Source organism: Chiloscyllium plagiosum, unplaced genomic scaffold (genome assembly GCF_037043375.1).
Source record: "Chiloscyllium plagiosum isolate Xiang-an unplaced genomic scaffold, Cpla_swu_hap1 HiC_scaffold_27, whole genome shotgun sequence".
Classification (NCBI taxonomy): domain Eukaryota; kingdom Metazoa; phylum Chordata; class Chondrichthyes; order Orectolobiformes; family Hemiscylliidae; genus Chiloscyllium; species Chiloscyllium plagiosum.
The window spans coordinates 84,420,669-84,445,567 of NW_028270165.1; the positions used below are offsets into that span (position 1 = coordinate 84,420,669).

Genomic DNA, 24,899 nt, shown 5'->3' on the forward strand with positions numbered 1-24,899 from the left:
CCCTTTCCCAATCTCCTAATGCTGTCCTGGACACAGAGTGAGAGAATCGGGAGCAGGAGTTGGCCATTTGAGCCTGCACCAACATTGAACACATCATAACTGAATATGAATATACCTACAGCCAGGTGGATAGATTGGGTTTTCTTTCACTGGAGCAGAGGAGATTGAGAGGTGACCTTATAGAGGATTATAATATCATGAAGGGTACAGATGAGGTGAAAGGCAGGTGTCCTTTCCCTAGGGTGGGGCGTTCAAGATTAGGGAGCAAATTTTGAAGGGGAGAGGAGAAAGATTTTAAAAAGACATGAAGAGCTCCATTTCTTTCTCCGGTTTGTGTGTGGAATGGGTGTCCAAAGGGAGTAGTGGATGCATGTAGAGTGACAATGTTTAAAAGACATTTGGAAATGTACATGAACAGGAAAGGTTCGGAGGGATATGGGCCAATCACTGGCAGATGGGACTAGTTGGGTTTGAGAACATAGTCAGCATAGATTAGTTGGTCCGAAGGGTCTGTTTGTGTGCTGTATGACCGTGCAGCTGTTCTGTACTGGTCTTAAAACCATTTTGTTGGAAATCCAAGATGGCGGTGGTTTGAGTGGTCTGCTGTGCTGGGCTCTGTGCCATACCCCCGGCAAGGTGGACTTTTACCCCCTCCCCCCACCTCATTAACCATCCGTAGGAGAAAACAATCGCTAATATAAACTTACTGAACGTCTAGAGCTGCTATAATTGTGGTTTGACAGCTTTAGGACCAGAATGAAAGCAAATGAAGGAAAAGGGCCGACAGGGGTGCAGCAGGTAGGTCTCTCCCCTACTGCATCGGGGGCGCCTGGAGCCATTGCTCAAACTCCCAGGGCAGACCCTTTGGGTTTAATGGGGCAGCAGCAGTTACTCTCGGTGTTTGCCAAACTCTGAGATAAGATTGAAGCAGCGGTGGAACCGCTATCTGCCACACTGGAAAAGCATGGAGCAGGAAATTCAAATGTTGGCCCGAAGAGAATAGGCAGCGGAGGAGAGGACCGTGGCATCAAGACCGTGGCGGAGGTCTCAGGAGGAAGGATCTAAACGCTGGAAGACCAGGTTCGGGTCCTTCAGGAGCAAGTGGACGACCTGGAAAACTAAAGTAGAAGAAATATCTTACAGCTCGTGGGTCTTCCGGAATGTGAGGGAGGCGAAGACTTTATTGGATTCCTGGGGCTGGAGTTGGAGTCGGGCCTGTTGAGTGTGAAGCGGGCCCACCGGATCGAAATGCGCAGGTCCGGGTCGGACCCGCAGCCCCGCGTGGTCCGAGTGCGCCTCCTGCATAAAAGAGAAAAACAGTTAGTGATTGTAACAGCAAGAAGACTGGGAAGAGATCCACAGGCTTTAATGCACAAAGGCTCAAGAATAATATATTTTCAAGACTTCTCGGGAGCCTGGATTAAGAAACGGGCATTTGATGAAGTTAAGAGAAAATTAAGGGATCTGAACAGAAAATATTCTTTGAGGTCCCTGACCGTATTGCGTTTCTCTCATGGAGGGATGGTATATAATTTTGATTCAGCAGAAAAGGCGAAGGACTTTGCAAATTCTCTGAATTAAAGAAATCGAGTCGGGGTGAAGGCGGGAGGGACATCATTACTTTTTTGCCCCTTTTCTTGTGGTTATCGGCTTTATACGTACTGCCTTGACGTAAAACTGGAATTATGTGGTATATCAGTCAGTTAGGTATTGTCTGAGGCCATTTCTTTACTGCTGTCCTTTTGTGTTTGGATTGGGGGTGGCTATACCTGTGCTTAAGATGTATGGAGAAGGGGTGTGGGGAGATGGGCAACCATTGTTAACTCTCAGAATGTAAATAACATGTTTTTTTCAATCTGTGAATTGCCTGGAGTTTGGGGCACAGCCTCAGTGGGAAGGAGGCAGGATGGTGGCAATGGTGGGGTTGGGGGGTTGAGGGGGGAGATCTCTACATAATTGGGGGTTATTTGCGCATTTGCTTAAGTTATATGTGGTGGTTAGATTTTTATTTATAGTAGTTTTGAATAGGAGCAGTTTTTAGACTTTATAGAGTTAATGTCTTTGTTGCTCACCACACCTCAGATAAGCTTCCTCTTGGGAAACCACGGGCTGCCCTGGATGACCATGGCTACTGATTCATTCAGGTGGTGCCCCTGGAATGTAAAAGGGAGCCATTCCCCCATTAAAAAGAAAGACGGTGTTGTCAAGCCTCAGGAAGGAAAGGGTGGACACATTTAACTGATAAGGAACATCTGAAAATGCAGCAAGGAGGTTATGATAGGGTATTCTTCTCCTCCTTTAGCTCCAAGTGTAGAGGAGTGGCTATACTGGTAAGAAGGAACCTCCCTTTCCAGGTAATTGAGCAAATTAAGGACAAACATGGACTGTCCGTCATTCTTAAAGCTCTCATACATGGTGAAGAGTATGGCGTCCTGAATGTGTGTTGTCCCCCCGGTGCACCCTCTTAAATTTCTAATTGATGCAGTTGCTAAATTAATGAGTCTTCGGGACGCCGCATGGTCACTGGAGGGGATTTTAATCGCCTAATAGATCCCGAGGTAGACAGGGTGCCAAGGGGCCAGGCAGGTACACCCGCGCAACCTAAGCAGTTGGTGGACATGTGTGAGGAGTTGGGATTAGTGGATGTGTGGAGGCATCTCCACCCTAATGGAAGAGACTTTACTTTCTCTTCCAACCCACACAAGTACCACATGGGAACTGACACTTTTTAATGCCACTGGATTGCTTGGACAGAACATTGGCTTGTGAAATTGGCATTATTGCTGTCTCGGACCATGTGCCAGTGTAATTAGATGGTAAAATCAAGAGTGGTGGAATGGATGCACAGCACTGGTGCATGGACCCATTCCTGTTAAGGGATAGCAAATCTGTTGAGTACATCACAAGAGTTCAGAGCCTTCTGGGATATCAACTCGGGTACGGCCAGTAATCCGGAAATACTGTAGGAGGCCACTAAGGCATCTTTATGAGGCCTGATTATTTTTTATTCAATGACGAGAAGGACGCAGAGGAAGGAGTAACAACAGATGTTGGAGACCCGTCTGCAGATAGCTGAGGAAGTATATTACAATAGGCCTTCACTGGTCAAGCTGCAGCTCTCCGGGCTGCTCCCAACTCATTGCACACCCTGGGAAAAAAAAAGGTCTGCTTTGCTCAACAAAGATTGTTTGATTTTGTAGATAAGCCAGGTAGATATCTGGCCAGAAAGAAAAATGTTTCCCAATCTATTATGTCTGTTAGAGAGAAGGCTGGTACAGTTACCCGTGAGTTAAAGAAGATTTAGGGAATACTTTGCAGGGTTATATCGGTCGGAGGGAGATGAACATGGTGCAGCGAGAATACAGGCCTTTTTTGAGATCCTGCATCTCCCTAGTATAAACGCGGAACAGGTTCCCTGTTGAATGGGCCTATGACGATACAGGAGGTGCAGGATGCAATAAAACATCTCCAAGGTGGCAAAGCACTGGGGTCAGATGGATTCCCAAGTGAATTCTATAAGGAATTCATAAATATGTTGGTGGGGATGTATCGCTATTCATATGCACAGGATTATCTTCCGCCCTCTCTTAGGAAGGCTAATATCTCCCTCATTTTAAAGGAGGGGAAAGAGCCCGAAGAATGTGCTTCATACAGACCCATTTCACTGTTGAATGTAGATTTTAAAATTCTACCCAAGACGCTGGCCCTGACGTTGGAAAAGGTGTTGTTCTGTATTGTGAAAGAAGATCAGATGGGTTTTGTTAAGGGCCGTAGCTCCTCCAACAATATCAGGAGTGTACTGAACATGGTGCAGGTATGCCAGCAAAGGTTGATCCTGGGTTCGGTGACCTCCCTAGATGCAGAAAAGGCATTTGACCAGATAGAATGGCTGTACCTGCTTGGGGTCCTCAAGCGCTTTGGTCTGGGTACAACCTTTGCTAGGTGGGTGGTGGTGTTGTATAATGATCCTAAAGCAGCAGTCATCACAAATGGCAGTAAGTCAGATAACTTTAATACTGGGAGAGGTAGTCAACAGGGGCGTCCTCTTTCACCACTGCTATTTACCTTGCCAATTGAGCCATTAGCTGAAGCTACCAGGAGGATTCCTGAAATAGTGGCGCCAGGAGTGGGAATGGGGGAACATAAGATTACCCTATATGCTGATGATGTCCTTTTGTTCTTGGCCAATCTGGAGGAGTCCGTTCCTCGATTGATTCGAACAATTAATTTATTTGGGTGGGTGGGGGGAGAGAATTAGTGGAGGTGCCTGATCTGAAGGATGGAATGCAGTTCCTGTTTAGATGGTTGTCAAAAGAGTATTTGCATTTGGGAATTTTTATTACTCCTGCCTTCCACCAGCTGTAAAAAGCTAACTATGTACAATTACTGGAGAGGATAAAGCAGGATTTGCAGCGATGGGACGGATTACCGTTTTCATGGTTAGGCCGAATAGCTCTGATTAAAATGAATGTTCTTCCTCGCCTATTGTACCCCATGAGAATGCTCCTGTTGTTGCTACCCAGATGAGTATTACTGAGGCTCAATGGTTGGCTCGGTTCTTTTATTTGGTGTCGCAGCCGCCCCCTAATTAAGTTTATCAAATTGCAGCTCTCACAGGATGAGGAGGAATGGACCTTTTGGACTTGAAGAGATATCAAATCTGCGCTTTCTTAGCATATGTGTGTGACTGGGCACGAGGGGACTCGGGGTCGATTTTGCTTGACGTTGAAGCATTGCAGTTGAGATGTCCCCTACTTAATCTATTATTCATTGATAAGATGAAATCCGAGACTGAGCAGTGTAAGAGTACAATCATTTTAAATACAGTGAAAGCCTGGAGGATAATGAGGCAAGACAAGGGCAATTGGCTGATGACCTCACTGATTACCCCACTGGTGGCAGCCCAAGTATTTAAACCTGGGGCAATGGACTCCGGCTTTCAGTCCTGGGAGAATAAGGGAATCTTCTGTCTGAGAGATTTATTCGAGGGTTAGGTCTTGATGTCATTTAGCCAGCTAAGTCAGAAATATGCATTGTCTAATAGGGACCTTTTCCGGTACTTTCAGCTAAGGGATTATATACAGAGGAATACCACGCTTGTGGCTCAGCATTACAGGTCAAATGTGGAGTAAAGAGTACTCTGTGTACAGGTGCTCTTTCAGTTAGTACGTTGTATCATTTACAGAAGGGACGTACCTTAGGGGATGTGGAGGGACTCTCTAGGATGTGGAATCGGGAGCTAGGATAGGATATTTCATTAGAAGTATGGCAAGATATATGGGAAAATGTAAGGAAAATTTCAATATGTAACAAAGCACAGGGCATGCAATTGAAGATTTTACACAGGGCTTATGTGGCGCTAGAGAGGCGAGCTAAGTTCAAGATAGGCACATCACCAGGGTGTCCCAAATGTAAAATTAGTATAGGCACTCACACACTGCTATTGGTCATGTTGTAAGATCCAGAGATACTGGAGTGCTATAGTGAGGGAGCTGAAGGACATCCTGGGGGATTGAAGTTAATGTGAATCCGGTATTTCTTCTTCTGGGGTTGCCAAATTTGCCTTCTCTTGGAGAACACAGGAACAGACTGTGTAACATTCTTAAGCACTGTGCAAGGAAGAACATTTTAATTAATTGGATGTTGGAAAAACCCCCAGGGCTTATGGGGTGGCATATGCTGGTGATGGAGCATCCCCCCCAAGATGACCTCACAAATATGGTGCACCACAAAATAGTAGTTTTACAAGACTTAGCGGACCTTTCCAAATTATATTGATGCAGACTGATCAGCAGTATTAATTAGAGCTGTGGTATAATTAATACTGCTGATCAAGTGGGAATCAGTCCGGGCGCTCATGGGCCCTGGGAGGGCAAGGCTGGGTGAAACGAATACGGGTGCAATAACTGGTGCTCCCATGGATGGGAGCCTTAATGGAGATGTGGTGAGTGAAATAGAATAAAGTAATGTGATAGAATTCAAATTAACTTAAATTATGTTTAATTTTATTTTTATTCAATTTGATTGTAGTTTAGTTTAAGCTAAGTTTGTTCTAGTAGAATAATAGGTAGCTCATTATTAATAGTATCATAATATGACATTGTTGTACTGCTATTTTTCTGTATTTTGGTATTGTTCTTTTTTGTATATAGAGGTGCTGTGAGAGATTTGAAAAAGTTTCTAATAATTTTTTTTTAAATTCTTGCCTTCCCCATAACTATTTTTGACATTCAAAAGTCAGATGAACTCAGCTTTGAATATATTCAATATCTCCCTAACTACAGGAAGGCATCCCCACTTTGAACTAATTTCCTCTTGCTAATATACCACTTGCCTTGCTGATTGCTTGCTGCACCTATGTGACAACTGGCATTGACTGGAGTAGAAAGCCTGAGCAGAAGGTATCTGAGGCACGTTTGTACATCCACACATCATTCCTGATGAAGGGCTTTTGCCCAAAACGTTGACTGTTCTGCACCTCGGATGCTGTCTGACCAGCTGTGCTTTTCCAGCGCCACAATTTTCGACTCTGATTTCCGGTATCTGCAGTCCTCACTTACTCCACATCCCAATATATCACCATTTAAACAATTTACCTCCTTTCTGTTTTTATTTCATAGGAAAGGCTATAACTTCACACTGCGTTACTACGTTTACCATGTGTTTGCCAATTGAGACACATACCTGAACCAACTTTGCTGCAAGTCAAGAACTGAACACCAGAGTGAAAAAATAAAATGGAAAAGGGGTGAGAAGAGTGTGTTGTACTCACAGATGTTGGACAGAGGAAAGAAGTTGCAGTCTGGGATGAAGTTAAATCTTCATTCATAGAGAGAGGAGCAGCAACACCTTCACAAGCGCATTGTCCAACTTCCGCATTCAGACAATTTGGGGGAGGCTCTCAATTGCAGGAGGACCACACTCCTTCCGGTCCTTCAGAGCTTCCCATTGGGCGATCAGAAGAATGTTGCGCGCCATTTCCGCTAACAGCAAAGAGCATTCGTCGTATTTTGCTGACACCAGCGTATATGCGCAATGCTTCCTGACACCGAGAAGCATGCGCAGTATGCCCAGTGGAGATGCTGGTCCAACTCCCAATCGGAGAGAAAAAAAGGCTGGAGCCACACTTCTTTTGTTTTCCTGGGGCTCAACAGTTTATTCCTTTTGCATTTTGTCTGGCTGCTCAATTTTTGAATGTCTTTTCCCCAGGGTAGAGGAAATTCAAAACTGGAGGGGCATAGGTTCAGGGTGAGAGGGGAAAGGTTTAAATGGGACCGAACTGGTAACATTTTCATGCAGAACGTGGTATATGTATGGAATGAGCTGCCAGAGACAGTGGTCGAGTCTGGAACAATTACAACATTTAAAAGGCATCTGGATGGGTATATGAATAGGAAGGGTTGAGAGAGATATGGGTCAAATGGTGGCAAATGGATCACCGGATTAATTTAGAATATGTGGTTGGCATGCACCGACAGGTTTGTTTCCATGCTCTGCAACTCTATGACTCTATTACTACTTAATCTGAACCAACTTCACAAGATGAGGAATTGGCCATTCCATCCTTACAGCCTGTCCTCAACTGTGGCCTAATTGCATAGATTTCAATGCAAGTTTCTGAAAAATGTCTGGAGCTTTTTTAAAAAATAATTGAATTTGCTTTCAACCTTTACTGATGTTTTTGAAAATATCATTTTAGCGATTCTCAATGTTAAAGATCAGCCATTTCTCACACCACACCCTCCCATCTCCCAAGTAGAGTCATCACCATCCGCGCTCTCTCGATCCTGAGATGGGCTGATACAAGAAAGGATGAGGGTGGGGGTGCAAGTAGAGAAATTGGACGGGGAACAGAGGCTAGGGGGAAGAGAGAGAGAGAAATGGACACGGGGACAGAGCATTGGAGTTAGAGAAACCCTGGGGGTGCACAGGGTGGGGGGCAAAGCGTTTGTCAGAGAGCGAGAGAATGGGGGTGCAGAGTGTGGGGAGAGAGAATGGACGTGGGTCAGTGGGTGGGGAGAGAATGGAAGGGGGGCAGAGGGTGGGGAGAAAGAGAGCAACAATGAGTGTTAGGAGAGGGTGGGGGGAGAGAGAGGGAATGGATGGAGAGCAGAGGATGGGGGAAGAGAGAGAATGGAGAGGGGCAGAGAGTGGGAGGAGAGAGAGAATGAATGTGGGGAGACGGACTGAATGGAGGAAAGCAGAGGGTGGACGAGAGACTGGACTGGACAGGGGGCAGAGGGTATGGAGATAGAATGGACGGAGGTGCAGAGGGTGGCGTGTGTGACGGGGGGGGGAGCTGGGATAGCGAGAGAGAATAGACAGGAGGCGCTGTGGGCATGATTGGATCTTGATTGAATGGGGAGTTGGTGAATGCGTCCCACCCACTCCCAGCATCCCCTTCTTTGCACATGCGCAGTGCAGATTTTTGTGAAAGACGCGAGAGAGAATCTGGAGCGTGAACGCAATTACCCTCAGATCCTGGCATCAGCAAACCACTGCCTTTCTGTTTTAAAAAGTAAATAAAGATGTGGGCAATATACTGGGAACGGCAAGAAGTGACTAAGAAACTGAACCGAGAGTCAGCGCTTTCCGGTGAGGGGAGCTGGGCAAAAACAGGAGGATGGAAGGATGAATTCGAGTTGGAATCCATTGAAAGGTGGAGGAAATGGGAGACAGAGATTTCGGGTAGGAGATAGGGAAGGCTGCTCGGTACAAACTAGAATTCTCTTATCCTATTTCCTGCCCTGCACTGACAGCAATGATCTGTTTTCTCAAGGTATTAGCAGAGGAGGATTTGCTGTTCAGGCGTGCACAAGAAATTTACTCAGGGCCTGAATATCAGCAGCGTTTGAATCCAGGAGGGGAAATTATTTCGAACATCAACGTGACTTGAGAAGCCCCGTGATTATACGCAGCCTGCGTGGGAGTGTTCCAGGGTTCTGGCTGTGCAGAGAACTTCAACTCTGCAGCGAAATGTGGACTAGTGTTCTCGCCGTAGACGAGCCCTTCTTTGGATCGTTGAAGCTGCTGAGACGCAATGACCCCTGCACCGTGGAAACTCTGTGGAAGCAAATTCAATTCCCCAAACGGGCTGGAGTGTCACCAGGACTGGCATGAAGCCAATCGATTCCTTCAATCCAAGACTGTAGGTGGTGCGGCAGCAGCTGCCTCACAGTGCCAGGGAGTTGAGTTCGAGGCCACCCTCAGGGTGATTGTCTGTGTGGAGTTTGCACTTTCCTACCCCCCTCCCCCTCCCCCCATCTCTTGGTGCTCTGGTTTCCTCCCAGGATGTGCAGCTTCGAGTGGATTGGGTGTTCTAAATTCAGGGATTAGCTGCGGAGGTTATTGAGTGGGATGCTCTGAGGGGGGGTCAATGTGCATTGTTGGGCCAGAGAGCCTATTTTCACAGTATAGGGGGTTTGATGATTCCCCCAACGTGTCTGCAGCCTGGCTTCCAGCTGCATCTCTCTGAGGCGAAGGTCCTCCAACATGTGTTTTCCCTAGTTTCCAGCACCCAGAACCTCCCACCTTCTGCAAATCGAAAGACAAGTCCCACCCTGCCCTCTACAATGTGTGCTATGTAACTGCTTATTCAGTTTTAGTGGCCCAGCAGAGGCTGGTAGCCAAGTTCGGAACACATGAGGATGGCATCAACCAGGACCTTGGATTCATGTCACATGACAGGTAACCCCACTTCACTGTCACTCGCTCTCACACCCACACAAAGCACACACTCTCACATTCACACAGATCCCTCTCAGACACACACACATATACACCCTCTCACAGGCTGATACTCTATCACTCGCACACTTTATCAAGCACGCACACACTCACCTATACTCTCATGCATGCGCACTTACATATAAGCCTTTGGTGTGATTTTGTATTTGCAGATACATTGTGCGCTTTTTGAGCCAAATACAATCTACAGGCAGTTAATCCATGTGAGATTTTATAAATTCCTACTTTGGAAATAGAACCAGTCTCACTCAAGATTGGGATACAGACCTTAAGTTGTCTCGAGAATGTGTCTTCAAACAAGTTCTGGGATTTACATATTAATGAACCAAAACCTGCAACCCATTCTAAAAGATGAAAGACTTCACAACAATCTAAGTTGTTCTATATCATTTCTGTTGCATGAAACTGCGATCTATTGCTATAAATTCTCCTATGATCCTTCTCCACAAACACCTGATGAAGGAGTAGTGTTCCGAAAGTTCGTGCTTCCAGATAAACATGTTGGAGTATAACCTGGTGTTGTATGATTTTTACCTTTGTTTCTTGTGAATACATCCCACACTTCCCGGTGCTGCCAGTAAACCTTACAATGTCGATGAAACGATGCAATACCTGAAGAGATGAAAAACTTACAATTTCTAACAATATTAGCTACTCATTCACTGCCCCTTCTGATACACGATATTGGAAACTTAGTGCAAGAGGTTGAAAGAAATGAGCAGTTTTAAAACAAAAACCTATTGGATCTCATAGCTTTCATTGACAGTCTGAGACTGGGGTTAAGTTCAAGTAACCTTTATTGCCACCCAACTTTGTTACAGCTTCAGGTTTCCCCAGCAAAAAAAAAGTGTATGAAAAGAAGCATTTTTTTAAACAGCTCAAAGCTCACACACTCCTCCCAACTCCACTTCCTTTACTGTTGGTCAGCACCAAGTTGTCCCTTTATAATTGGATTCTTGGTACAGCCTTAAGCTGAAGGAAGTATTGCCTCACTCAGCAATTTCCACCCACACACTGTATCCATTTTAGTTATTCCCACTCATTTGACATGGTGGGGGGGCAGTCAAGAGTCAACTATGCTGCTGTGGGTCTGGAGTCAGGTGTACGCCAGACTGGATAAAGGATGCAGTTGAGATGACTGAGTGAATCCTTTCCCACAATGGCAGTTTCCTTTCCTAAAAGGAACATGAGTGAATTAGATGGCAGTTTCTCCCCCCCAAAAATGGTTTCATTATTAGATTCAGAACTCCAAATTTCTGACCGAATTCCAATCCCACCATCTGCCTCGGCTGGATTCAAACCCAGGGAATCCCCGGAACTGAGTTGATCGTCCAGTCGATAATGGCACTCGGCCGTCACCACTTCAATCCCCCTGCAATGGCATGTGAACTCAATAGACAATAGGTGCAGGAGTAGGCCATTCTGCCCTTCGAGCCTGCACCACCATTCATTATGATTATGGCAGATCATCCGCAATCAGTATCCTGTTCCTGCCTTATCTCCATAACCCTTGATTCCACTATCCTTGCTAGCTCTATCCAACTCTTTCTTAAACGAATTCAGAGACTGGGCCTCCACTGTCTCCTGGGGCAGAGCATTCAACACACCCACCACTCTCTGGGTGAAGAAGTTTCTCCTCATCTCAGTCCTAAATGGCCCACCCCTTATTTTTAAGCTGTGTCCTCTGGTTCGGCACTCACCCATCAGCAGAAACATATTTCCTGCCTCCAGAGTGTCCAATCCTTTAATAATCTTATACGTCTCAATCAGATCCCCTCTCAATCTTCTAAACTCAAGGGTATACAACCCCTGTCGCTCCAACCTTTCAACATAAGATAGTCCCACCATTCAAGGAATTGATCTCATGAACCTACGCTGCACTCCCTCAATAGCCAGAATGTCTTTCCTCAAATTTGGAGACCAGAACTGCACACAATATTCCAGGCCAGCATGCTATTAGCTTTCTTCATTACCTGCTGTACCTGCATGCTTGCCTTCATTGACTGGTGAACAAGAACACCCAGATCTCTTTGTACTGCCCCTTTACCTAACTTGACTCCATTTAGGTTGTAATCTGCCTTCCTGTTCTTGCCACCAAAGTGGATAACCATACATTTATCCACATTAAACTGCATCTGCCATGCATCTGTCCACTCACCTAACCTGTCCAGGTCACCCTGTAATCTCCTAACATGCTCCTCACGTTTCACGCTGCCACCCAGCTTTGTATCATCAGAAAATTTGCTAATATTACTATTAATACCATCTTCTATATCATTAATATATATTGTAAAAAGCTGCGGTCCCAGCACTGATCCCTGCGGTACCCCACTGGTCACCGCCTGCCATTCTGAAAGCGAGCTGCTTATCACTACTCTTTGTTTCCTGTCAGCCAACCAATTTTCAATCCAAGTCAGTACTTTGCCCCCAATCCCATGCGCCCTAATTTTGCTCACTAACCTCCTGTGTGGGACTTTATCAAAAGCTTTCTGAAAGTCCAGGTACACTACATCCACTGGATCTCGCTTGTCCATCTTCAGAGTTACATCCTCAAAAAATTCCAGAACTCGCTGGTGGCTCCGCAGGTGGGAGGAGCAGGTGAAGCCCTTTCCACACTGAGAGCAGATTAACGCCCTCTCCATGATATGGACCCTTTGGTAGATTACAGTGTAGATGTCTGAGTGAACCCCCTTCCCGCACACAGAGCATGTGAATGGCCTCTCCCTGGTGTGGATCGGCTGGTGCCTCCACAAGTTGCCCACATGACTGAAGCTCTTCTCGCACTTAAGGCAGGTGAATGGCGCCTCTCCGATGTGGACCTGCTGGTGGGTCAGCAGGGTGTAAGAATCGACAAATCCCTTCCTGCACTCAGAGCAGGTGAACGGCCTCTCCCCCAGGTGAACCCGCTGGTGTTTCGGGAGGTAGGATGCATCGATGAATCGCTGCCCACACAGAGAGCAGGAGAACGGCCTCTCCCTACTGTGAACCTGCTGGTGTGTCTACAGGTGGGACGACTGAATGAATCCCTTCCCACAATGGCGGCACATGAATAGCCTCTCCCTAGTGTGAACTCGCTGGTGTGTCTGTAGGCTGCACAGCCAACTGAATCCCTTCCCGCATACTGAGCAGGAGAACGGCGTCTCCCCAGTGAGAACGCATCTGTGGGTGTCTAGCCCCAATGGGGAATGGAACCCATTCCCACAGTCCCCACATTTCCATGGTTTCCCCATGAGGGGAGCATTCTTTGTGTCGCGCTGGATTTGAAATTAAAAACAGAATGGATACATAGTCTCTCCCCACTGTGAGGGGTGAGATTTTGATCCCCCAAGCTGAGTAAATTGTTTGACGCATTTTTCACAGACAGCGTACTGAATCTGTCTCACTCGGGTGTCTCAATATTATTCCTGCCACACCAGTGTTCAAAATCTCTCACACAGACAAAAGCAAACATTTCTTCTCGAATTGAATGGCTGCTGATATTCAAGCTCCAATGATTCAAGTGGCTCTGTCAGAAGATGATGTATCATTTGTTTTCAGATTTCTTTCTGCATGTCTTCCTCCAAAAAGAATCACAAATTGAGTGATCACTGTCAGTACTGTTAAATGAACATAACATCGGTGGCAATTCCTGTAGATTGCTAGATGAGTGCTGACCATATATTATGCAGGACGCAGAAAACCCTCATGCAACATGATAGCCTTAAGTGTGTATGGAGGACAACTTAATTTAGATCGCAATAACCTGGAACAAGCTGTTGACAAAGGTGCTGGAAATGGAGCTGAATCAAGAATATGATAATGAAATGTCAAGGCTGCTTGGGAAAAGAAAGCCAGTGAAGTTACTGAATGACTTCCTGCTGTCCTTGTAAATAAAAAAGAGACAAGAGATATAGAACGTAACTCTATTACTGCATTAGAAGGTGAAAAATCATAGTCACAAAGTTTTTATAACAGCCAATAATATCAGATATACACCATATGAAGCAACAGATGTCGACATTTGAAATCAATGTGCCAATCCCTTAAATACTGCTCAGTTCCATGAGAAACTACCCTTATAATTCTGAACATGAGGAAAGAAGTAAACCTTTTCCAGGGTGCAAACTCTCTACGTGCCAAACTGAGGGAATACACAAGGAAAATACCTTTGAGAGGGACAGAGAGCATCTGAGCACCTTTGGAGAGCCTGCTCCCTCCATGGAGTCACTCCAGTTGCTACAAGTGAACAGTCTCCACCCCACACCACACCCCGCCACGCCTCTCTCTCCCCCTCCTCCCAGGATGAGGAATGGAAAGGGAGAGACCTTGCTTTGCTCCCAGATATTACCCAGAGGGAGGGAGTTTCACTCTGAAATTGACAGGGCTACCTCCACGTTGTGACGTCCACAATGGGGTGGGGGGGGGGGGGGGGCGCACTGCTCCTGCGCTGCCCTGAAGCTGAGGCACATGGGGAGGGGAGGACACTTTGCAAACTCCTTTCGCTCTTCTCCACGTCAATGCGGTTTGAGTTCAAGCAAAGCACGGGGTTTAATTTTAGCTTTACACTCTCAGAAGACGCCCACCTCTGTGAATCCAACACTTTACTCCCCCCTCCACTCCATGGAAATATCGATTTGAGAGACTCCAGAGTTGGAGTTGCTACCATACCATATTGTAGGGGGTTTGGTAGAAGCTGTTGATTTTAATGAACCATTTCAATTCAACTTCATCCTTGCCATTCAAATACTAATTTTACACAGAGGGTGGTTGATGTGTGGAATGAACTTCCTCAGGAAGCGGTGGATGCGGGTACAATAAAAAGACATTTGTTTTAGTACATGAATAGGAAAGGTTTGGAGGGATACAGGCCAACAGCAGGCAGGAGAGACTGATTTAGTTTGGGATTATCGTTGGCATGGACTAGTTGGACCAAAGGTCCATGATCATGCTGTATGACTCGATGGTAAGTTCATAGTTCCTTGAAAGGGGAGTCGCACATAGACAGCATAGTGAAGAAGGTGTTTGATATACCTGCCTTTTTTGGTCAGTGCACTGAGTGCAGGAGTCGGGAGGTTATGTTGCGACTGTAGAAGACATTGGTTAGGCCACGTTTGGAGTATTGCATGCAATTCTGGTACCAGCGATCCCACCCTGACACACCATAAACCAGAGATAGTGACTGAAATTGACTCTGATACAAAATCAAATCATTAAATCGCTGCAGTGCAGAAAGAGGCCATTTGTCTCATTGAATGGGTACAGGAGTTGGGAGGTCATGTTGTAGCTGAACAGGACATTGGTTCGCCACTTTTGGATTATTGCATTCGATTCTGGTCTCCCTACTATAGGATAGGAACGATGTTGTGAAACTTGAAAGTGTGCAGAAAAGATTGAAAAGGATGTCGCCAGGGTTGGAGAGTTTGTGGAAGAAGGAGAGCCTGAATAGGATGGGGCTGCTTCCCTGGAATGTTGGAGGCTGAGGGGTGATCTTATGGACATTTATAAAATCATGAGGGGCAGGAATAGAGTAAATAGGCTGGAGGAAGTGGTGGAGGCTGGTACAACTACAACATTTAAAAGGCATCTGGATGGATGTGTGAATAGGAAAGGTTTGGAGGGATATGGGCCAAATGCTGGCAAATGGGACACGAGATTTATATAGGACATCTTGTCAGCATGGATGTGTTGGATCAAAAAGTCTATTTCCGTGCTGTATATCTCTATGTCTATTTGATAACAGATGCTTTATTTCTGTTGATGTAAATATTGTTAGGGAGAGAGAATTCCTCAAGCAGGGGATGATAAGAATCCTGGGAGACCCCTAATTCTGGTTTACTATCTAATGAACACACTTTAAGCACCAAATGTGCATTTATGTCTAATCTTGTTTCATTTTTCTTGTTTTATGCCCTGCTCCGATGACTCTCTCAGTCTGGATGGTTGTCAGGCTGAGAATATTGTGGATTGGGCCTTGATCGACTGAATGTTTTATTGCTCTGGAAGGTGTAAAAGGGGCTCAAAGTTTCAGCAGAAAGCCAGCTGAGCTGAGAACAGACATCTTACTCTGTGGGAACAGGGAGAAGAGGACAGAGAAATCAGGACCTGAAATCCGAGCTGACACCAGATTTGTTATTAGTGCTTTGATTAGCAGTGCCAACCCTCTACCTTTACCTCGCTTCCTATTCAACTTGAATGCCACGTACCCCCTCAATATTCAGATCCAATCCTTGTCATCCTGAAGCCACGTCCCTGTAAGGAGTCTCAGATCATAATTATTCTCTTCAATGTGTGCAGTCAATTCATTCAGTTGTGTAACATTGCAGCACACATTCAGCCATACAGTCTTCAGTTTCAATTCTTGTGTTCTGTAGAATCCAGTTTTGATTGATTAGATTCGATTCCCTACAGTGTGGAAACAGGTCCTTCGGCCCAACAAGTCCACACCGACACCCTGAAGAGTAACCCACCCAGACCCATTTCTTTCTGATTAATGAACCTAACACTATGGACAATTTAGCATGGTCATTTGACCTGACCTGCACATCTTTGGACTGGGACATTTACTTTCCGTGTCCCTTTCTATCATTCTCTGATGTTCATTTCCACACCACTACATTGCTCACCTGCCTTGGTACGGATTGTCCATAAAAAATGCATGTTTATACATTTGCAGTAATAGAAGCAGGAGTAGGTCATTTGGTCCATTGAGCTACTCCACCATTCATAAGGATCATGGCTCATCTATCCATCGTCTCAGCTCCTCGTACCTGCATTATCCTGACTATCCTAAATTCACCTACCATACAAAATCCCATCGAACTATGTCTTGAATATGGCTGCTTCTTCTGCTTCTTTGAGCAGAGAATTCCATAGATTCACCACTCTCTGGGAAAAGCAGTTCCTTCTCCTCTGTCTTAAACCTACTCTCCCTAATCTTGGGACCTAGTCTCACTCACCGGCAGAAACGACTTGATAGGGTGGGTCTGGGTGGCATGCTCATCGGATGGGTCAGTGTGGACTTGATGGGATGAATGGCCTGCTTCCACGCTGTATTGATTCTATGATTTACCGCAGTTGTGTTTGCCATTGACTGCAGCACCAGAACCTCCCACCTTCTGCAAATCGAAAGACAAGTCCCACCCTGCCCTCTTGTACGTGTGTTATCTAACTGCTTAATCATTTCTCGTGAATCCCAGCCCACACCTCCCGCTGCTGCCAGTAACCTTTACAAAGCTGATGAGACAATGCTATACCTGCAGTACTGAAAGTCGTAAGGCTTCTAACGATACCAGTTACTGATTCACCAATCCCACTGATGGACAGCATTGGAAATACAATGTTGGAGGCTGAAAGAAATGAGCAGTTTAAAACAAAAACTCACCTAACCCTTCACTAGGCTCCTTGCTCAGCACACTTTACTTAAATCACTTCAACTCCACATTGCAACAAATTCCCACTTTCCACCAATATCCTGAATGTCCTCACTCACTCAGTTGCTGTCTCACAAATGAAAGATTTCATTGTAGGTTCTGCTCCCAGTATGGACAAAACATGTTTGAAAGTTGCTCTGAAAGTCCAGTCTTCACAATGACACTTCTGCTTTCCTTCAGTCCAAATTGTCCGTGCTGACCAGATATCCCAAATTAACATCGTCTCATTTGTCAGCACATAACCCCTACCCCTCTCAATTCTCCCTATTACCAGATGCCTTTTGAAATGCTTTAATTATACCAGCCTCCACCACTTCCTCTGGCAGCTCATTCTATACACACAACACCTTCTGCGTGAGAAAGGTGCCTGTAAAGTTCCTTTTAAATATTTACCCTCTCACCTCAGACCTATGACCTCTAGTTTTGGACTCCCCTTCTCTGGGGAAAAGATTTTGGCTATTCACCCTATCCATGCGCCTTATGAACTTTTATAAAGTTACCCCTCAGCCCCCAATGATCCAGAGAAAACAGCCCCGGCCTATTCAGCCTCTCCATATAGATCAAACCCCCCAACTCTGGCAATACCCTTGTAAATCTTTTCCAAATCCTTGCAAAGGTTCGTAACACTTTTCCTGTAGCAGGGAAACCAGAACCGAATGCAGTATTCCAAAAGTGGCCTAATCAATGTCCTGTACAGCCGCAACATGACCTCCCAACATCTGTATTGAAATGCACTGACCTATAAAAGCAAATATATCAACACCTTCTTTGCTATCCTGTCTACCTCCGACTCCACTATGAACCAGCACTCCAAGGTATGTTTATTCAACAACACTCCCCATTAAATGGGTAGATCCTGCCATGATCTGCCTTTCCAAAATCCATATTTCAAAATGGGGTTGAGAAACGTATAAGCCGTGATTGAATGGTGGAGCAGATCTGATGGACTAAATGGCTTAATTTCTGCACCTATGTTGTATGGTCTCTTGCTGTCCTAGACACAGTGAGAGAATTGGAAGCAGGAATAGGTCATTTGTCTTTCCAGCTGGCACCAGCATTGAACAGTTCATAACTGGATATAAATATACCTGCATCTAGATGGTTAGGCTGGGACTTTTTGCACTGGAGCATCAGAGTTTGAGAGGTGACCTTAGAGAGGATTATAAAATCATGAGAGGTATAGATGAGGTGAACGGCAGGTATTCTTACCCTAGTGTGGATGTTTCAAGATTAGGGAGCAAATTTTGAAGGTGAGGAAAGAAATATTTTAAAAAGACATGAGGGGCACATTTTTTTTTAAAGATAAAGAGTAGTTCGTGTGAGGAATCAATGTCCAGTGGAGTTGCTGGATGCAGGTACAGTTACAATGTTTAAAAGACATTTGGATAAGTACATGAATAGGAAAGGTTCGGAGGGATGTAGGCCAATCATTGGCAGGTGGGACTAGTTTAGTTTCAGAACGCCGCCAGAATGGACTAGTTCGACTGAGTGGTCTGTTTCTGTGCTGTATGACTCTGTAACTGTTCTGTACTGGTTTTAAAACCATTTTCTTGCATTCTCCCATAACTTCTTTGTTCTTCAAAGTCACATGAACTCAGCCTTGAATACATTCACTAACCGACCTAACTGCAGGAAGACATCCCCACTTCTGAACTCAATTCCTCTTGCTGATATACCACTTGCTTTGCTCATTGTTTGTTGCACTTTCTGACAACTGGCAGTGACTGGTGTGGAATGACACTGAGGGCCCTTTGTCTATCCACACATCACTCCTGATGAAGGGCTCGTGCCCGAAACGTCGACTCTCCTCCTCCTCAGTTGCTGCCTGACCTACTGTGGTTTTCCAGCGCCACAATATTCGACTCTGATCTCCATCATCTCACTTTCGCCACATCTCAACATATCACCATTTAAACAATGCACCTCCTTTCTGCTATTTTTTTACACTGCAAAGGCTATAACTTCACAATGTGGGACTGCATTTTCCATGTGTTTGCAAGTTGACACACAGACCTGGATCAACTTTTCCAGAGTCTGGCCGCTCCCTCGGTTCACTCTTGAACCCCAGAATGAAAACGTGGTGATAAAAACACTGTTGTACTCACAAATGTTAGACAGAGGAAGGAAGTTACAGTCTGGGGTGAAGTTTAACCTTATGCAGAGAGAAAAGAGCAGCAGCAGCAGCTTCAGAGCTCACGGTCCAACCTCCGCATTTCCACAATGGCCGGCTCTGATTGGCAGGAGGACCAGACTCCTTCCGGTTCTCCACTGCTGCATGGAAAGCAGCTCGCGCGCCGTTTCTGCGGACACCCAAGAGTATGCGCAGTGCTTTGCTGACACTGGCGATCATGCGCAGTACTTGCTGACACCATGGAGCATGCTCAGTGTGCAGGAATTTGTTACAAATTTTAAAGTTAAAAATCACAAAGCACCTGGTGATAGTCCAACAGACTTATTTGGAAGCACTAGCTTTCGGAGCCCTGCTCCTTCATCAGCTGATTGTAGAGTATAACATCGTAAGACACAGAATTTATGATCTTATATTCCACAACCACCTGATGAAGTAACAGCGCTCCGAAAGCTAGTGCTTCCAAACAAGCCGATTGGACTGTAACCTGGTGTTGTGTGATTTTTCACTTCGTACACTTTAGTTCAACACGGGCACCTCCCGATCATGACAAATATTAAGCGTCCAAATGCGAATACGAAAGAAAAATGCCGAAGCTATTTTATTTTGCCGATTTTTTCCCCTGTGCCTCGACATTTTATTTCTTTTGCATTTTGTCTGGCTGGTCAACGTTTCTGTCTTTTCCCCAGGTTAGAGGTATTCCAAAACTAGAGGGTAAAGGTTTAGGGTGTGTGGGAAAGATTTTGAAAGATCTAAAAGACTAGGATTAGAACATTCACCCCTTACTGGGCGAAAGTGAGGACTGCAGATGCTGGAGATTAGGGTCGAGAGTGTGGAGCTGGAATAGCACAGCAGGTTAGGGAGCATCCGAGGAGCAGGAGACTCGACGTTTCGGGCAATACCCTTCGTCAGGAAATAGCCATGGGGAACTGCAGGGCTGTAGCGTAAACGAGTGAGTCTAAGCGGGATGCTGTTGGGAAGGTCGGTGTGAATGGCCTGTAGGGATGATATGGTTCCACTGCCTTGGCCACGCGTATTTTGAGAAATGTGGGAGGAGTGGGTTCCAGTTCGTGGGACACTGACACGAGTCCTGGAGAAGGTGGCATTTGTGCTGTCACTCTCTTCACATTCTGCCCCCCTGTCCATTTTCTCCCCATCCATTGCCCCCTGCCTATTCTCTCTCCTCACACTGCACCCTCTATTCTCTCCCCCAAACCCTCTGAACACCAGTCTGTTCCCCTGTCAATTTTCCTCCCTTCTCCACCACCACCAGCGACCCCTTCACCCCCTCCACCCCCACAATCGTCCTTTCTCGTGCCTCAGCCCTCTTTGATCGCTGTATGAAGTCTTTCTCAGGGAAGAGAGAGAATGGATGGTAATGACTTTACCTGGGAAACACGGCATGTGAGAAATAGCTGATTTTTAAAATTGAGAATAACTAAAACCAAATATTCAGAAACTTCGTTACAGTCGGGAAGAATGTTAGTTTTTTTCAAAAGTAAAGCTGCAGAAATCTTTCTGAAACTTGCATTGATGTATGTGCAGTTAGGCCACAACAAAGGACAGGCTGTAAGGAGTGAATGAGTGAATAAAAGACAAGTCCAACCTTGCCCTCGAGGAGAAAGTGAAAAATGCAGATGCTGGAGATCAGAGTCGAGAGTGTGGTGGTCCGGCAGCATCCAAGGAGCAGGAGAATCGACGTTTCGTGCATAGGTACTTGGCACTCGACCATCGCTCCTTCAACCCCCCTGTGATGGCGCGTGAACTCACTAGTGCCTCCGCAGGTGGGAGGAGCAGGTGAATCCCTTCCGGCACATACAGCAGGTGAATGGCCTCTCTCCAGGGTGGAGCCGCTGGTGGGTCAGCAGTGCAGCTGACTGAGTGAAACCCCTCCCGCACATGGGGCATGTGAATGGCTTCTCTCCCTTGTGGACTCACTCATGCGTCTGCTGATGGCTGATCCGACTGAAGCCCTTCCCACACACTGAGCAGGTGAATGGCCTCTACCGGTGTGAATGCGTCTGTGGGTTTCCAGCAGGGATGGGGAAGGGAATCCTTTCCCAAAGACCCCACATTTCTAAGGTTTCTCCTTTGGAGGGAGCTTTCCTTGTGTTGCTCTGGGATTGAAATTACAAACAGAACGGGTACATAGCCTTTCCCACCTTGAGGCGTGAAACTTTGATTCCTCCAAGATGAGTAAATGGTTTGAAGCACTTTTCACAGTCAGCGCACTGAATCTCCCTCACTCGGTGTCTCAGTATTCTTCCTGCCACAGGACTGTCCAACATCTCTCAAACAAACAAAAGCAAACATGCCTTCTTGATTGGAATGGCTGCTGATATTCAAGTCCCAATGAATCAAGTGGCTCTGTCAGAAGTTGATGTATCATTTGTTTTCAGATTTCTTTCTGCACGTCTTCCTGCAAAGAAAAATCACAAAATAAGTGATCACTGTCAGTACAGTTAATGAACATAACATTGGTGTCAATTCCTGCAGATTGAGAGATGTCTGCTGATCACATATTATCCAGGCCACAGAAACCTGAAAACCCTCATGCAGCCAGATCGGCTTAGTTGTGCATAGACGAAAACTTCATTTCAGTGATAATAACATGGAACAAACTGCCTACAAAGATGCTGGAAATGGAGCTGAATCAAGGATATGAAAATGAAATGTTCAGGCTGCTTGAGAAAAGAAAGGCAGTAAAATTGCTGAATGACTTCCTGCTGACCTATTAAATAAAAAATATGACAAAAAGAGGACGTAACTCCATTACTACATTAGAAGGTGACTAATAATTACAAAGAAACTTTTACAACAGCCAACAATATCAGATATACACCATATAGAAGAAAGAAAGTTTACAGCCCAGGAACAGGCCCTTCAAGCTTGAGCCGTTCCAAATGTACTGTCTAAACCTGTCGGTCAATTCCTAAGCATCTGTATCCCTCTACTCCCCACCCACTCATGCATTTATCCAGACGCATCTTAAATGAATCTACGACGTCTGCTGGCAATGCGTTCCAAACGCCCACCACCCTCTGTGTGAAGTAAAGCACGTGTTCTCTTTGAATAAGTGCTGCCCTTGCCGCGTTCATTCGAACGGTATCTCGTTTAATGAAGCGGCTTTTTGAGAGTATTGACTGGCCATTTTTGCACAAGGAAGTGCAAGAAACAAGGGCTCGTCCGGGATTTGAACCCGGGATCTCTCGCAGGCCCACGCATCAAAAGGCCCGAAGCGAGAATCATACCCCTAGACCAACGAGCCACAGGCCCCATGAGACCTACCTTTTTTGAGCAATGTGCCAATCCTTTAAATGCTGCTCAGTTTCTTGAGAATCTAACCTTTTAGTTGTGAACATGAGGAAAGGAGCAATCCTTTTCTAGGGTGCAAACTGTATACGTGCCAAACTGAGGGAATACACAAGGAAAATAGCTTTAAGAGAGATAAAAAGTATTTGAGCACCTTTGGAGTGTCTGCTCCCTCCCTGGATTAACTCCAGTTGCTACAAGTGAACAGTGTTTCACCCACCCCTACCTCCCCTTCCCCCCCCCCCCTCCCCGCTGCTGGAGGATGGTATATGGAAAGGGGGAGACATTGCTTTGCTCCCAGATGTTGCCCAGAGGGAGGGAGTTTCACTCTGAAACTGACAGGGCTGCATCCGCATTGTGACGTCAACAATGGAGGGCGGGCCGGACAGCTGTCCTGCAGTTGAGGCACATGTGGAGGGGAGGGCACTTTGCAAATCCCACTCTCCTCCAAGTCAATACAGTTTGAGTTCAAGCAAAGCAAGGGGTTTAAATATACTTTAGAAAACCTCCTTTGTGCCGTGGGAAAACTACTGCCGCGGGAAATGCAGTGTTACAGATTCAAAGTAACAGAAGCAGGAGTAGACCATTTGGTCAAGCCTGCTCCGTCATTCATTAAGATCACAGCTCCAACAACCTGCACAATCCCGACTACCCTTAATTCCCCTACCATGCAAAAACCCATCCAACTGCGTCTTCAATAAACTTCATGAAGCTGTCTCAACTGCTCTCTTGGGCAGAGAATCCCATGGAGTCTCACAGAGTGACACAGATGTACAGCACGGAAACAGACCCTTCGGTCCAACTCATCCATGCAGCCCAGATATCCTAACGTAATCTCGTCCCATTTGCCAGCACTTGGCTCAAATCCCCATAAAACCTTCCTACCCTCCAACCTCCAACCCTGACAATATCCCTGTAAATCATTTCTAAACCTTTTCTAGTTTCACAACATCTTTCCGATAGGAAGCAGACCAAAATTACATGCAATATTCCAAACCAATTGGCCTGACCAATGTTCTGTACAGTGGCAACATGAGCTCCCAACATCTATCCTCGATGCTCTGACCAACAAAGGAAAGCACACCAAACGCCTTCTGTACTATCCAATCTGCCTGAGTCTCTACTTTTAAGGAACTATCAACCTGAACTCCAAGGTCTCTTTGTTCAGCAACACTTCCAATGAACTTACCATTAAGTGTAAAAGTCATGCTCTGATTTGATTTTCCAAAATGCAGCACCTCACATTTATCCACATTAACCTCCAACTGCCATTCCTCAGCCCATTGGCCCATCTGATCAAGGTCCCATTGTGATCTGAGGTAACCTTCTTTACTGTCCACTGCACCTCCAATTTTGGTGTCATCTACAAACTTGCTAACTATACCTCCTCCGTTTACATACAAATCATTTATATAAATGACAAAAAGTAGCGGATCCAGCATCAATCCTTGTGACACACCATTGGTCACAGGCCTTCAGTCTGAAAAGCAACCCTCCGCCTGCTAGCCAGTTCTGTATCCAAATGGCGAGTTGTCCCTGCATGCCTTGATTAAACCTTGCTCACCAGTCTCCCATGAGCAACCTTGATGATCGCCTTCCTGAAGTCCATATAGATCACGTCCATCGCTCTGCCCTCATCAATCCACTTTGTTACTTCTTCAAAAAACCCAATCATGTTCATGAGACATGATTTCCCAAGCATAAAGCCATGCTGACTATCCATAATCAATTCTTGCCTTTCCAAATACATGCAAATCCTGTCTCTTAGGATTCTCTCCAAAAACTTGCCCATCACGGATGTCAGGTTCACTGGTCCATAGTTCCCTGGCTTTTCCTTACCACCTTTCTTAAATAGTGGCATCACATTAGCCACCCTCTAGTCTTCCGGCACCTCACCTGTGACTATTGATGATAGAAATATCTCAGTAAGAGGCCCAATAATCACTTCCCCAGTTTCCCACAGAGTTCTAGGGTACTCCTGATCAGGTCCTTGGGAATTATCCACTTTTATGCATATCTAGATATCCAGCAATTTCTCATCTGTAATATGGGCATTTTTTCAACATGTCACCATCTACTTTCTCACATTCTAGATCTTCCATGCCCTTCTCTACAGTAAACACTGATGCACAATATCCGTTCAGTATCTCGCACCCCCCCCCCCCACACCCCCGCCCCCCATCTACTGCAGCTCCACACAAAGGCCGCCTTGCTGATCTTTGAGTGGCCCTATTCTCTCCCTTGTTATCCTTTTTCCTTAATGTATTTATAAAAACCATTTGGGTTATCCATGACTCTATTTG

General features: G+C 45.7%; 1 non-coding gene and 1 pseudogene across 1 annotated transcript; both read right to left on the reverse strand.

The window, feature by feature from the left end:
- Window positions 1–1,137: 1,137 nt before the first annotated feature.
- On the reverse strand, window positions 1,138–12,977 carry LOC148144794 (uncharacterized; annotated as a pseudogene).
- A 9,485-nt stretch (window positions 12,978–22,462) lies between these two features.
- trnap-cgg (transfer RNA proline (anticodon CGG)) lies at window positions 22,463–22,552 on the reverse strand. Its single transcript is given in 2 exon segments — window positions 22,463–22,498; window positions 22,517–22,552. It is a non-coding gene; the product is annotated as a tRNA-Pro (tRNA).
- Window positions 22,553–24,899: the final 2,347 nt, after the last annotated feature.